The following is a 15,192-nucleotide window of genomic DNA, read 5'->3' as shown; positions in this document are numbered from 1 at the left end:
AGCTTGGTTACAGAAAGATCTCTCCCCCCAGAAGGTGTAATATTGTGTTCACTTGTCGATCTATCAGTTGATGTGCCTTGTGGAGACTTCCTTAACTGAGGAAAAGAAGACGATGGGCAGGCTGGTGGAACGGCTAACAGGTCCTTGTATTTAAATTGGTTTTTCTGTGATTACACAATGCTTGCTTAGCAGGTATAAAGAGTAAAGACCCTCCCTCACTCTGACGTCTAGAAGCACCGCGTTCTCCCATCCTCTTGGCTTTTTGAAGCAGGGTCTTGTGGTCTTGAGCTCCTGGATTCCACAGTGTGCACAGTGTGGCCCTTTAGAATTGTTCTTTGATTCTGTTCGTGGTATAGGGACAAGCTGACAAGCACTGCAGAACTCAGCAGCCTGAGTAACTGTTTTCAGGTAATGTGGGACCTTTGACTTCACTACAGAAAGAATTCCAGGAGAAGCCGGTGTGAAGCGGAGTTAGAGTAGACTTAGAGATTGTCTTTTAAAGCATAGATTATTTTTGCTCACTCCAGTGGGTAAAAATGAGGGGCTCAGTGAAAGAGCACCACACCCAGGAGCAAGGCTGTCGGCTTTTCCAAGTCTGGCACATTTCATTGTCTTTACAGTATGTATTTAAGATTTTGATGTGCTTTGAAGTTAAGTTTAAAAGCTTGTTACAGAACTTAAGATCACAGGGTGGTTCTCCAGATACACTGGGCAGTTAACAGTTGAAAAGGTTAAAACCCAGCCAGGTGGTGCTCGACTTTAATCCCAGCACTAGGGGAGGCAGAGGAAGGAGGATCTCTTGAGTTGGATGCCAGTGTGGTCTACAGGGTGAGTTCCAGGACAGCCAAGGTTACACGGAGAAACCCTGTCTCGAACCCCTCTCCCACCAAAGTCAAACCCTAAATCACTAGGGTTGTAAGAGAAGTGAGAAGTTAGGATGTTGTTTCTGTTTCTTGTTTCAAATTTCTAGAAAATATTTGGGAAAGGAGTAAGACCATATTGAAGGTTATATGTTCTTACAGTTCATTGCTATTTTAACATTCTTTAAATCTGAGGCGGGGTCTCATTTGTAGCCCTGTCTATCCTGGGATTTTGCTATGTCATCGAGGTTAATCTGGACTCAGAGAATGCTGGGATTACAGATGTAAGGCAATACTCCAGGATGGTTTTCTCTAAAAAGTAAGTGCTCATGGCAGGTGCTGTTCATCTTATTAAATGCTTGACTCTTGGTGAAAGGTCTCCTTTTTCTTCTCATACATCCCCCCCCCCCTCTTCCTGTTCTGCCCAGTTTGATATCAATTTAGAAATAGAAACCAGGTGGTGTATCTTTGAAGGGATAAGAACTCCAGGCCAGCTTGGGTTACATAGCTGAGATCCCAGCTAAAGTCAAAAGCAACCCAAGTTCTTTTAAAATATAAGTTATTTTTATGGATCCAGGTCTCGTGTAGTGGAAAGAGTTTGGATTAAGACCTAAAACAGAGCTGGGCGGGTTGGGGCATGGTTGTGACCCCAGAATTTGTAAAGCAGAGGCAAAAGGATCGGGCGTTCAAGGTTCTCTACATAGCTCCTTAGAGAAAGCAACAAGAATCCTTGCCTCTCCTGTCCACTCGACCCGTATTCAAACCCACCTAAAACAAACGGAAGTTTAAGCCGGGTAGGTTGAGTAGTCAAGGTCCGGGGACTAACTGGATCATTTCTAAAATATGAAACCAGCTTATGTAAAAAATGAGGAAAACACATCTTAGACACTGGCACGATTGAAAAAAGCATCCTTTAGTTTTAAGCCCTTTTCCCCTTTGTACCTAGGGGGCAAGATGGGTAAAGATTGAGGTACAAATTAAGGTGAGTTTACATTCGGCGAACTTATAGGGGCAACGCACTAAACTACAAACCCTATAATGCATATAAAAAGTTTCTGGGAAATGACGCTCCTGTGATTCCGAAGAAGGTAGAGGCAAATATTTCATTTTCCCTCTTTAGGACGCTTCTTCCTCGTTTCTTCTACTTTTTTCCTTTTAGAATTAAGTCTCCATCCTTTCCAGAGTGAACCTTTGGCTATATGCAGAGAAAGTGAATACCGTAACTTTTTTTTTTTTTTAAATAATCGTTTGTGCTATGCGGATACCCAGGACAACGCTGATGAAATACTCCATCTCCTTCGGAGTTATTAGAAATAGGAATTACTAGCGCGATGCTCTCTGGCAGCCCTTCGCACTCCGGGGGAACGGAGGCTGCAGCCCAGCCTCGCGTGCCTCCCTAACCGGGCTTCCGCGTGTTAACGTCCCGCACGCTCCGCGTGGCGCGCGACCGCGGCGCCCAATCACTCAGGCAGGGCCGGCTCCGCCCACGGAGCGCTCAGGGCCCGCGCCGAGCGGCCTGCGAGCCACGGCGGGCTCCAGGCAGAGCCGAACGAACGGCGCCCGCCGCCGGCTGTTCCGGGCTGCGCGGCGCTGCCCGGCAGACTCAGGAGCGCCGCGCGCCCTGCGAGCCCGCCCGCCCGCCCGCCCGCCTGCGCTCGTCCTCTCCACCCCACGGTTCCCGAGCTCCGGGAGGGCCCGCGGCTGCCGCACAGAGGCGCTCCTCAGGGAACGGACGGGAATTCCCCCTTCCACCGAACGTTCCGGATTGTTCACCGTCCTCACGTCAGCAGCAGGGGGTAATCCCCGGCTCCAGCTGCTCCTGACGTCACCGCGCCGAGACTCCGCCTCCCCGCCCCGCCCCCTCCCCCGCGCCAGGCCCAGCCTCCGGGTCCTCCTCAAAGCCCCGCCCCCGATCTAGCCCCGCCTCTTCCTCCCCCCCAGGCGCCGACGTAGAGGGCGGAGCTTCCCTGACCTGGGGCGTGAGCTGTTACTTGGGCCAGAAGGTTCTGTGCTGGAGGCCCTCCTCCTCCGGCCCCGCCCAGTGGGTTCGTTTGCACGGCGGCTTCCGCACCCTTTCTTCCTCCTCTTTTCCCCTCGCCCCGCCTCCCTCCTCTTACTTCTCAACCTTTCCGCTGCGTCCCCCCCCCCTCGCCACCTTCCACGATCTCGCGAGACTTGGCCCAGAACATTGCGGATCGGGTCGGCGCCATTTTGGGACTGAGACTGGTTGTGGGGGAGGGAAAAGCNGCAAAAGGGGATTATTCAAAGTACCGAAAACCTCCTCCCGGGATCGAGCGCAGCGGCACCCCCAGGCCAGGGGCACCTCTGGTGGGGCAGAAGGTAACACAGTCCCCTGGGCCCCGGACGGGAGTCCCGGGGACCGGGGGAGGGGTTGCCCGTGTCGGCGTTGGGGCTTGAGGGGTCGGGAGCGGCGTTGGTGGCGCGAGGCGTGAGGATGCGGGCGGCCGGGGGGCGGCGTGAGGCGTGAGGCGCGGGGCGCCCGCCCGGCCTCCCTCCCTCCCCCCGGCCGGCGTTGACTCAGCCCGGCGGAGCGGAGGCGGCGGCGGCGGCGGCCGTGGGGCGAGGTGGGCGGCGGGCCTCGGCGGCCGTGGGGGGGGGTGCTCGGCGGCGGAGGCCGGGAACGGCCGGGGCGCCCGCGGCGTCGGGCTAGACCCCAGGCCCCGGCACGCGCGCCTTCCTGGGCCACCACCAGCAAGGCGGCCCCGGGAACCGGGGGACTGGGGGACCCGGGGCTGGAGTCGCGGCGTGCGGAGCCGTGGACTTCCGCCGTGTGCTCGGCGGCGCTTCACCCTCCCCGCCGCGCCGGGCTCCGTGGCAGTTGCGGTGGTGGTGGTGGTTGCTCGCCCAGGCGAGCGCTCCGAAGTCGCGTCGGCTCCCGAGTCCGACGGGACCTGTTTATTTTTCCGGGGAGAGCACGGTCCTTAACGGGGTGGACGGGTCGCGTCCCGCACCTCCCACCCCTGGAGTTTGGGCCGAAACCTGTTTGCTTAATTTAAGGGAATGGGAGCGAGCACCTGGAACCGAGCGCTGCTCTCCCGGGCTGGGGAGTCAGCCCCCGGGCGAACCGTGGCCACTCGCCTGGCCTCGCTCCCCTCCCGCCCGCCGGCCTTCCTACTCAGCCGTAGTGGGGACGATCCAGCTGCTCGGTCCTCGCTCTCCGTGATTGCGTTTTGGAAGGAGCGTCGCGCTCCTTTCCGCTCTCACTCTCGGAGCCGGGTTCCCCGACGCTCCGTGGCAGCACCACCTGTCCATTTGTTTTCCTTTGGCACATGAGAGAGAATCGGGGAAGTGCACTGCTGAGACCGTGGGCCACTTGCTCAAAGTTTTTAAGTTGGGCACATGCAACCTCTCCAGTTCACTACCTGCACCCAGTTCCCAGGTGAAATCGGAACTCTTCAGTGATACCGTCGCCCACAGTTTTCTAACCCCCTTTCTACTGAATGAAAATTCAGTAGACTTTCATGGAGGGCTAGGAAACGACTTTTCCCCCAGCTCTCTTTTTACGACTGTGTGGGAAAATTTTTTTTCCCAGAGGTTAATTTTTTTTCCAAATGGGGGTTAATTTTGATTTGAAAATAAATAAAAACTGACTTAAGTTTTTTTTTTTCCTAATACAACTTTTACAGGTGATTGAATTTGGCGTATGAAGATCATCATCTAGGTTTTGTTTAAAAGGCCCCGGATATTTCAAGTGGCCATTTTGGAATTACAGTTTTGTTTTTGTTTTGGGCAATTTTGCTCCAGNAGTTAATTAAAATTGACAAGAATCATCTCTGAAGTGAATTGATAGTAGTGAACAAATTCAACGAGCTACTAAAAGANCCAGCCATTTCTTCAGTATTTTGGTTCAAACGGATTATATAAGTGGTTAAAGCATTTCATCTGGTGTTATTTTTGTCTCTTTCCCCTCTCCTGTTGGTGTTCTTCAGCCAAAACTGTAAGATATGTTTGATTTGTGTACCAAGTAGTTTCAGCAGTTTCAAATTACTGTTTAAATATTGCTGAAGTTTTGTGGCAGTTCTTTTTACCTTTATTAAAAGTTTTAGTAATTTTTGACTTCAGCTTTTTTCATATTACAATGGGACAGCTTTTCTAAATGAAGACATTGAAAGAATACAGCGTTTTTTTCTTTTTATCTTTTATTTACTTGGGAATNTAAGATGTCCATTTTCACACCAGCATGGTAGTATTGAGATAGCTGTCTGTCTGTCTATATACGCTGATGTTTAGAAGTAATCTTCAGATGTGAAAGTTTTCTTTTTGTTTCTGCTTTTTGGCACATACATTGGATATTTCTTCTGGAGTGGATAAGTACAACAGTGACAAGTACATGGAATACTAAAGAAGACCTTGCTCTTAAATACAAGGAACCTGGCTAATTCTGGATCTAGCCATATGAAAACTTCAAAATAAATATGGGTAGCTGACTTCAAGTAACTCTATGTCAAATAGTCATAGGTTAAGTATCTTCAAAGAACTTGGATATTTCAGAGGATACAAAATAAAAAAACAAACTGGAAAACATAAAGCTTATAGAGAAGAAATCAACACCTTCTTGTGCAGTCCTTTTGGAATTTGTAAGTACTTGTGAGCAAATTAGATGTTCATCTGTAGTCTGTAATAAGAGTCAGATTGATCCCGTGTTATATTTGGAAACCTTGCAGTTTCTTGAAAAACATGTTTCTGATTACATTTCTGGATAGTCTGAAAATAGCCAGCCGTTTAGCTATATAGCAAATTGAAATGGAGACAATTTTAAGGTTTACAAATGTTTCAGACAGTACAGTCTTATTAAAAGTTTTTGTATTTTTAAAGTTGAAAAAACCTAAGTACATCTGGTCAGTAATCTTTCCGCTTTATGAACGATAGCATAGTGCAAACGCAGGAAAGTCCACACAAGTGTGAGTTTAGACTATTACTAAACACATAGTTTAGAGATCTAGTTTAGAGGTAGTGTAACGGAGAATAATGCAGGTTTGGCTTTAAATTTGATATCTTAAGAAATAGCTTGTTTTAAGGTACAACAATTCTACATGTTTAACACATTACAGACAAGTTTTAGAAACATAGCCCGGTGTGGTGGCGCACGCCTTTAATCCCAGCACTCAGGAGGCAGAGGCAGGTGGATTTCTGAGTTCGAGGCCAGCCTGGTCTACAGAGTGAGTTCCAGGACAGCCAGGGCTACACAGAGAAGCCCTGTCTCGACCCCCCCCCCCCCCCCCCCAAAAAAAAAAGTTTTTGAAACCTCTTATTGAAGCAGTTTATAGTCCACACGCTTCAGTTAAAGGTTACTGGGAATAAGCACAAGCACTGAGCAAATCGACTTAAGTTTTCATTTTTAAAGAATTATTTAGTTTATGTATGTGAGTACACTATAGCTATCCTCAGACACACCAGAAGAAGGTATTGGATCCCCTTACAGATGGTTGTGAACCACCATCTGGTTGCTGGGAATTGAACTCAGGACCTCTGGAAGAACAGGCAGTGCTCTAAACTGCTGAGCCATGTCTCCAGCCCCTGACTTAATCTTTAAACTGTGTGTGCGTGTGTGTGCGTGTGTGTGTATGTCATATACGTAGCATGATATATGTACATGTAAACTTATAAATTCTATTCTTCCTGCTGGCCTAAGTTCATAGATAGTTTTTTTTTAAATTTTTTTTAAAGTTTTGGATAGTATTTGCTGTAGTGGAAATTCTTTTAACAAATGTAGGAATCTTTAGTGAATCTCTCTATTTTACTACTTGCTTGAGGGGTATTAGATCACCTGGAGTTGAGGTTAAAGCAGTTGTCAGCTGCCTGATGTGGGTGCCTGGAGTCAAACTCAGGTCACTGGGCCAGTTCTTCAACCTAGGCTGCCTTTAGCTGCTCTTAGTTATTACATTTCATTTTCCTGTGTGTTGGGGCGTTCGGGAGGTTTTTTTTTTTTTTTTTCAACCGTTAGTAAAGAGGTTAATATAGCTGTGTTTAGTTTATTTAATCTAATGCCCTTTCTGAGGTAGAAAATTGTAATTTTTCAACTCTTTTTCCAAGGTTTTATATCTTCAGTAAATTGTTTATTTCTAAAGAGTTTTCCCCCTTGCTAATCTGTTGAAGTATGTTAGTTTCTTTAAATCTAAAGAAGTGATAGTCTAAAAGTTAGTATTCGGATAGTCATGTTTAACATTGTCTGTTCCGAAGTTGGAGTTAGAGTTCCATTCTCTATATTCTAACAGACTGGATTATATATGTTTTCTGTGTTGAAAGATCATTAGTAGTTATTAAAAATTAAAAAATATTGAGACAGTTATGTATTGAGGGTGGCCTGGAACATGGGCTCCTCCTGACTTAAATATGCTGAAATTCACTTGCATGTTGCCATGCCAGGTCTTGTGTGCAGCATTTTAATTGGTTTTGTCTTAATTTATGTAAAAATTGATGAGGACAAGAACATCCATCTATCACTTGGGATAGTCTGTATTATTTGGTTTTTGAAGTTATTTGTATGAAAGTGTGTATCTTTAATGGGAGTAAGAAATTGAAGTAGGTCCTGAGTGGTGTGTGAGCCTTTTTATCCCAGCATTCAAGAGACAGGAAGGTCTAAGTCTACAGTTTCAGAGCAATCAAGCTCAAAAACTGGGGAGCAGGAGACCCCTCAAAAAACCCCTCTCTTTCATACTTCTAGTTCCTTTGACTCTTGTCCTCAATGAGTTTTTAGTGTAATTAAAATAACTAGCAGTTACAGAATATGGTGTCATGTTTTGCTCCTTATTTTTACATGATATCCATTCTTTATACTATAAGGAGAGTAGTGTAATTAATGGTGTGAGAAAGGGTTGCTTGCTTAGAATTAGAATGCAAGTGACCTGACTCTGCCCATACTCTTAATCCCTCTGATAGTTTTGTTTTATTTTGTGTTGAGGATGGGCTTTCATGCTAGACAAGCCTTCACCCTGAGTAGTGCCCTCAGCCCAGTCTGTACTCAATTTACTCATCTCAGTGTGCTAGCCCAGCCCAGTCAGTACTCTCAGTTACTTTACTTACACTGTCCTTATTTTTGAACATTTTCCTTGCTGTTATTTTTTTCCTGTCTACCATTCCTCTTGGGTTAACCCTGATTATACATACTCTAGAGGTTGGATAAGCTTAAAAAAGAAGCAGCTGCTGTTTAGTTTTGCTATTTGTTGATAACTATTTGGATGATCTTTACTTTTAGTTACAAATTAAAATGTGGTTTTTTAACCATAGAGTTTCTTACAGATGTGGATCTAAATATTAGTGCTTTTCTTTCTGCTTTTGGACTGAAATTACTACATAGATTTTTTTGTTTTGTTTTTAAAGCTGTTGGTGAGATCCTCTTGCTTCTACCTCCTGGAGGAATTGCAGATCCACACCACTGTAGTTGGTCTTGTCTGTGTCACTTATAATGCAAGACTCTGTGTGTATGTATGTGTGTTTGGGTATACCTGTCTGCACACCTACATTCATGCGGAAGTCAGGACAGCTCTCAGAAATTGGGTTCTTTCAAAAATGTGTATCTCTGCCATCCAGCTTAGGTCATTAGGATCTGCAGCAAGTGACTTTACCTGGGAAGCTATGGCCCAGGCCCTGATGAGGTTTTGATATAGTAGTTTATTTAGATGCAGGTGTGATGTGAGAAAAGGGTAATTTTTGAGGATCTGACGTATCTAGAAAAAGGAAATGTGATATTGTGTATTTACTCTATTTTTTTTTTTGCCTTTTCATTAAACTGATAGAAATGATGTTGGGAAGTTATGTGTAAAGTTATATATAATATTAAGAGAATCTACTTAATTCAGTTTATATGTCAAACAGTGTTTGACAGTGTTTTATTTATTTTTTTAAGATTTATTTATTTATTATATGTAAGTACACTGTAGCTGTCTTCAGACACTCCAGAAGAGGGCGCCAGATCTCGTTACGGATGGTTGTGAGCCACCATGTGGTTGCTGGGATTTGAACTCTGGACCTTCGGAAGAGCAGTCGGGTGCTCTTACCCACTGAGCCATCTCACCAGCCCAGTGTTTTATTTTTACATTATCCTAAACTATTCTTTCTGTTTTTTGTATTTGTTAATGGTATTACCTGGATTCCATTCATGTCAATCTGAAATTGTAATTTTTACTTCTTAAGACATACAACTTTGCTTTCCCATTTCAAAGTTTGATTTGCTATGCTAGAATTTTTTTTTCCCATTAAGGAAGCAGCTAACTTGTTTGCTTTTCATCCTATTCGTAAAAAGGCTCAGAAACCTTCCCAAAATACATAATCAAAGCTTAATTAGGGCTGGAGAGATGGCTCAGCAGTTAAGAGTACTGACTGCTCTTCCTAAAGATCCTGAGTTCAATTTCCAGCAACCACATAATGGGATCTGATGCCCTCTTCTGGTGTGTGTTTGAAGACAGCTACAGTGTACTTGTATTTAAAAAAAGAAAAAGCTTAGCTGATGTTTTGGCTCCCTTTAGGTTTTTCACTAAATACCTGTTATATCAGCTAGGACCACAATCTTCTTGGATCTCCTAGAGCAGGTCTTACTCGGTATTTATATGTACTCAGTACGCTTACTAACAGCTGCTGTATGACTTGTGGAGGTGTAAGGTATTTTGTTATTTTTCTTTTTTAGGGGTCCATATTAAAGGATGAACTTAAATTGCATTTGAAACAAGTGCTGAGCTATAACTCACCTGTGTTTATTGTTTACACTTTTTCCTGGTCTTTCAGTTAGCATTGGTGTCTAATGAGAAGAGGGCATTGAGTTTGTGTCTAATGAGAAGAGGGCATTGAATTCGTTGGAACTGGAGTTACAGACACAGGTGAATGCCATGTGGATGCTGGGAATTGAGATTGAGAACTCAGGTCTTCTGGAAGAGCATTCAGTGCTCTTAGCAAAATCTCTAGGCCCACCCTCCCCAATAACATTCTTGAGTTTTCCACACAGGATTTCTCTATGTACCTCTGGCTCACTCTATTTCAGACTATGCTGGCCTCTGCCTCCTGAGTGCCAAGATTAAAGGGCTACAAATACTCTCCTTTTTATTTTTAAATTGTTTGTGTGTGTTTGTGTAAGTGCATGCTCGAGGCCAGAGGCACCAGAGCCCATGGAGCTGAAAATACAGGCAGTTGTGAGGTGTCTGATGTGGATGCTGGGAACCTAACCTCTGCAGCAGCAGCAGCAAGGGCCCTTACCAACCAGCTGTCTCTCCAGCCCCTAGTGGTCCATTTGTGGTTAGTTTTTGATATACTTTCTCTAATGACTAATAGGGTGTTTTTATATACTAGTTGGGTCATTGTATATCTTCAGAAAGTATTTACGTATTTAAGGGTAAAGATAGCCTACCCTTTCTTCTCCCCCATCCCCCTTCCCTCATCCCTTCTCCATTCTTTGCTTTCTAGCCTAATCTGGCCTAGAATTTACAAATCGTCCTGACTCAACCTCTCTATTGCTGAGATCACAGGTATATTTCACTATAGTTGGCATATTTGTCCAAAAGTTTGTTGTTGTAGACAATCTTTTATTTTTGAGACAGGATTTTAACATATATCCCTGGCTGGTCTTGAACTTTCTGTGGTTCCTTGCCTCAAACTGGTGAATACTGAGATTACAGGGTATTCTATTATGTTCAGCAATGAATGAATCCTAATAACTAAGTAATATTTATCAGTGTTTATACCATGATTTATGCTATTTTGAGCCTTTTAAGTTTTAGCCCTCATGGACACCCTGTGTGGGAAGGCCTGTTTACTCACATTTTACAGTTGAGAAAATGTAGTAGGCACAGGGATTTCATGTTTTTCCAAGGTTATACAAGTAGTGTTTCTTCTGAACCCATATCAAGGCTTAAGGTATTAATGAGAAAAGTAAAATGCTATTCTGTTTCAAAAGAACATTTCATTTTGTGTAGCAACTAAATTTTATATCCCTAGGTGAATATGATACAGTTGCAGGTTGATAATCATCATTCTGGAACATGTAAGTTCTGGGACTCAAACCCAAGTCCTCTACAAGAGCAGTAGATGCTCTTAACCTCTGAACCATCTTGAGTCACACAAAGACATTCAGTGTATAGTTAAATAATTTATCTAAGAGGTTAGGTGACAGAACCTGATTTTGAATTTGTTTTTCTTCTTTTTTTTTTTCCTCCTGCTTTCTCTTTTGAGATGGTACTGCAACTGAATTTTGCCAAGTAATTTTTTTGTTCACGTAAAGTAGCTTTTATCCCAGTATTCCTGTCTACTAGAACTTTGTGATTTGGTAGAAATTTCTGGAAATCCTCCTCTCCCTCTTATCTCCCCTTTATTTCCCCATCCTTCTTAGTCCTTCCTCTTCCCTTCTCTCCATTTCTTTCCTCCTTTTCCCCTTCTTCCTCTTCCCCCTTCCCTCTCTTCCCTTTCTTCCTCACTCTTACGAAATCTGAACTATAGGCTGGCTCAGTGGGTAAGAGCACTGACTGTCCTTCTGAAGTTCAAAGTTCTGCACTTGAAAGTTCTGAGTTCAAATCCCAGCAACCACATGGTGGCTCACAACCACCTGTAATGAGATCTGATGCCCTCTTCTGGTGCTGGCTGAAGACAGCTGCAGTGTACTTATGTATAAATTAATCTTTGGGCCGGGAGCGAGCAGGAGAGAGCGGGGTTGACTGGAGCGAGCAGAGGTCCTAAATTCAATTCCCAACAACCACATGAAGACTCATGTACAGCTACAGTGTACTCATTCATATACATTAAATAGATAAATCTTTAAAAAAAGATCTGAACTCTAGTTCAGGCTAACCCTGAACTTGTATACCTTTTTCTTCCAAGTTCTGGGTATACAAGCAAATGTTATCAAGCCTAAGTATACTTTATGCATTTTTGGAGCTGGAGATAGAACCCAGGGCAACACAAATAGAGCACCTAGGGAAAGAATACACCACTGAACTATGTCTTTGCCTTGTAAGTCTTTTTAAAAGTTATCTTTTAGACTTTTCTTGTAATTAAAAACCTCAAGGAAACCCTGATTTCAAGGAAAGATTTTAGCCTACATCTTCAGTCCATCATGGTGCAAGGGTAGAGCAGAGTGGCTCTCAAAGCATTAGCAAGTAGGAAGCAGAGAATGGTTGCACTAGCTAACTCTATTGGCTTTTTTCTTTTTCCTCTCATCTGTCTAATTTCATTAGGGCACCATCTGTATTTAGGGTAGACCCTTCCCTTAATTCTGTGGAAGTGCATACTTAGACACACACAGTGTTTTATTAATCTCTTAGGCTCTTCTCAGTCCAGCTTAGTTGATAGAATTAACCATCTTTGTTGAAGCAAAATACCCTCTTCCATATTAGATCAATATAATATATACTTGCAATAAGCCAGGTAAATGGAATTTATTATCATAAGTATGATCAATCTAGAATATAAAACCTCCTTTGTACTTTGTGCCCATGTACGTGTTGACATAAAACAGGCTGCTTTTGAACTTAGGGTTCTCTTGCTTCTGCCTTCCCAGTGCTGAGATCAAAGACATGTACGCACCTCTAGCCAGCTCATATGCTGTCTTCAAAAATAGTAAAATTTTTTTTTTTTTTTTTGAGACAGGGTTTCTCTGTGTAACCCTGCCTGTCCTTTAACTTACTGTGTAGACAAGGTAGGCCTTGATTTCAGATCTGCCTGCCTCTGCTTCCTGAGTGCTGGAATTAAAGTCTGCAATGGACTGGCATGCCATGTTTTGTTTTTTAAAAAAGACTAAAAGTGGTTATCACTTTTCCTGTATCACCAATTAGAAGATAAATATCAACATTAAGCTTGGGTAATAGCTGAATTTTATATTTTTACACTAAAAATATTTTAAAGGTTTTTTGGGGCTGGAGAGATGCCTCAGTGTTAAGGTTGATTGGCTTGCTGTGCACTTGAGAGGACAGGAGCTCTTGTTCCAGCACACATCACACAGGCTCACAGCAGCACAAACACACCCTGTGTGTGCATTTGTACAGTTTCATACTCACAAGTTTTTAATTAAAATAAAAATGTCTTGATTCCATTTAATTTATTTTTGTCCCTGTAATCTGAGCAGTTGTGAGTAGGCAGTCATCAGTACCATGGCAAAAGTAGCTTCCTTTTTACCTGAGAGCACAGATCATGGACTTGCACATGTTGGCAGAAGCATGCTTAAAGCCATTGCAGAAATTGTTGGAAAAGTCTGTCCTACTCTTTAAGCTGAAGTTTATTTAACAGTTAAACTCATCAGCAGCATAGTGATTCATTCTTGTAATCCTGGTGCTTGGGAGGAGGAAGCTGTGGTGGGGGTTGGGATCAGGAGTTAAGCTATGTAGTGAATTGTAGGCTAGTTTGTTATTATGTGAGACCTTTAAAAAAATTACCAGCAAAACAACAGAAACAACCAAAAAGCAACAAGTAAACCTTCCACTTCAAAGCAAACAAACAGAACTCCAAGTAACTAAAGTCAGCAATTCAAGGTCTTTGTGTGTGTGTCTCTCTCTCTCTCTCATTCATTCAAACTTTCTTTCTTTCATTCATTCAAACTTATCTACTTTTCCACCCATCATCATCAGTCCATCTGGGTATGAGTGCCACAATCTCTCTCTCTCTCTCTCTCTCTCTCTCTCTCTTTCTTTCTTTCTTTCTTTCTTTCTTTCTTTCAAACTTACCTACTTTTCCACCCATCATCATCATCAGTCCATCTGGGTATGAGTGCCAGGACCTGCGTGTGGCCGTCAAGATAACTTGCTCTCTCCTCCCACATCTCCTGGGAGGTAGAGTCTGGATTGACCTCTTTTAACTTTCAGACCTATCTCTCTGACCCTCAATTTTTTTTTTTTCTTTTTTTCCCCTAGACAGGGTTTCTCTGTATATGTAGCCTTGGCTGTCCTGGAACTCAGAAATCCAACTGCCTCTGCCTTCCAAGTGCTGGGATTAAAGGGGTGCATCACCACTGACTGGCTCAAATAGTTAATGTTTCTTAAAAATCATAATCTAAGACAGTACAATCCAAGTATTATATGATGAGGAATGGTAATAGGAAACAAGTCTGTTTCCTGTGATTAAAGCATTGTGTTTAAAAGCAGAAAATTTTGTCTATAAAGTACTGCATTTGATAGCATAATATAGTCTTGATTAATATAGCCTTGAATCTGATGTTTGAGGCAGCATTTAGTTTTCATTTGTGTTAGCAGCCTATGTGGTATGGCAGCACAGGCAGAATGAAGCGGATGTTGGACTTAGAGCATTGCCTGGTGCAGGACTCTGCAGTGAAAGTGTATGGGTCAATACTGTCAGATATCAGATTTATTAAATTTTGATTATTAGTTTTGGTTGCTAAGCACTGAGAATCCTTTTGCTGATGTCAGATTTTTCACCACTCCTACATTCAGTTAGATGATACCATTTGGGGTTGAGATCTACAGTTTAAGAATTTGGAATATTGGGTGATGGCTTAGGCCTGAAATCTCAGCACAGTGGGAGCAGAGTCAAAAGGTCTGCCTACTGGGCAAAGCAAGGTTAGGACAACTCTGGCTACATAGTGACACCTTGTCTTGGCAACTACCCTCAAAAAACAAAACAAACAAACAAAAATCAAAAAAACCAGACCCCCCAAAATAGGGTGTTGAGTACCATGGGATTAGCCAAAAGGGAGAGAGTGAATTGGAGAATGTAGGTAAATATAAAATGAAGGGACCAATTTGATCAATAGGTTTAATATGAGTGGTGTTTCAAATATTTCATTTATACACCACACATTTAAAATTGTTAAGACAATGCATTATACTTTTGGCTCCTACTTGGTTATGATTACTTGGGTAATCTGTGGTATGGCATCATAGCTTTAAATGATACTTTTACATAAAAGTTTGGTTTTTTGAGATAACATTTTGGTTGGCTTGCAAACCTGTGTTGATCAGTCTGACCTTGAACTTGTGGCAGTCCATCTCCCTCTTGAGTTCTGGGATTACAGGTATAGATCAGAAGGCCTGGCCCTATTTAGATAACCTTGAATGTCCAGTCCAGATCTTCATATTATGTAACTATCTTTCTTGAATTTTCCACATATAAAATTGTGATGTTACTCCATACCTTCAAGGCAACCTCAGACCAGTGGTGTTTCCCACCCCCCCACCCCCCCACCCCCAGTTGGTAGAACTAGAGATTGGGCTAGACAAGCACACTACTATTGAGCTACAGCCTTGGCCTTTTGTGGGAAGGGGTTCTTTTTTTTTTTTTTGTTTTTTTTGTTTTTTTCGAGACAGGGTTTCTCTGTATAGCCCTGGCTGTCCTGGAACTCACTTTGTAGACCAGGCTGGCCTCGAACTCAGAAATCCGCCTG

General features: G+C 43.3%; 1 protein-coding gene across 2 annotated transcripts in view; it reads left to right on the top strand.

Annotated features, from left to right (window-relative positions):
- The first annotated feature begins 2,790 nt into the window (after positions 1 to 2,790).
- Positions 2,791 to 15,192, top strand: part of Gpbp1 (GC-rich promoter binding protein 1) — a 67,334-nt gene continuing 54,932 nt past the window's right edge. For both annotated transcript variants that reach the window (XM_021180305.2, XM_021180304.2), the window contains exons 1-2: positions 2,791 to 3,200; positions 4,508 to 5,458. The gene's annotated coding sequence lies outside the window, so the exon portion shown is untranslated. The remainder of the gene's footprint in view (positions 3,201 to 4,507; positions 5,459 to 15,192) is intronic.

This window comes from Mus caroli, chromosome 13, assembly GCF_900094665.2.
Source record: "Mus caroli chromosome 13, CAROLI_EIJ_v1.1, whole genome shotgun sequence".
Taxonomy (NCBI): Eukaryota; Metazoa; Chordata; class Mammalia; order Rodentia; family Muridae; genus Mus; species Mus caroli.
The sequence above is the reverse complement of the archived record's forward strand: the minus strand, read 5'-3'. Positions and strand labels throughout refer to the sequence as shown.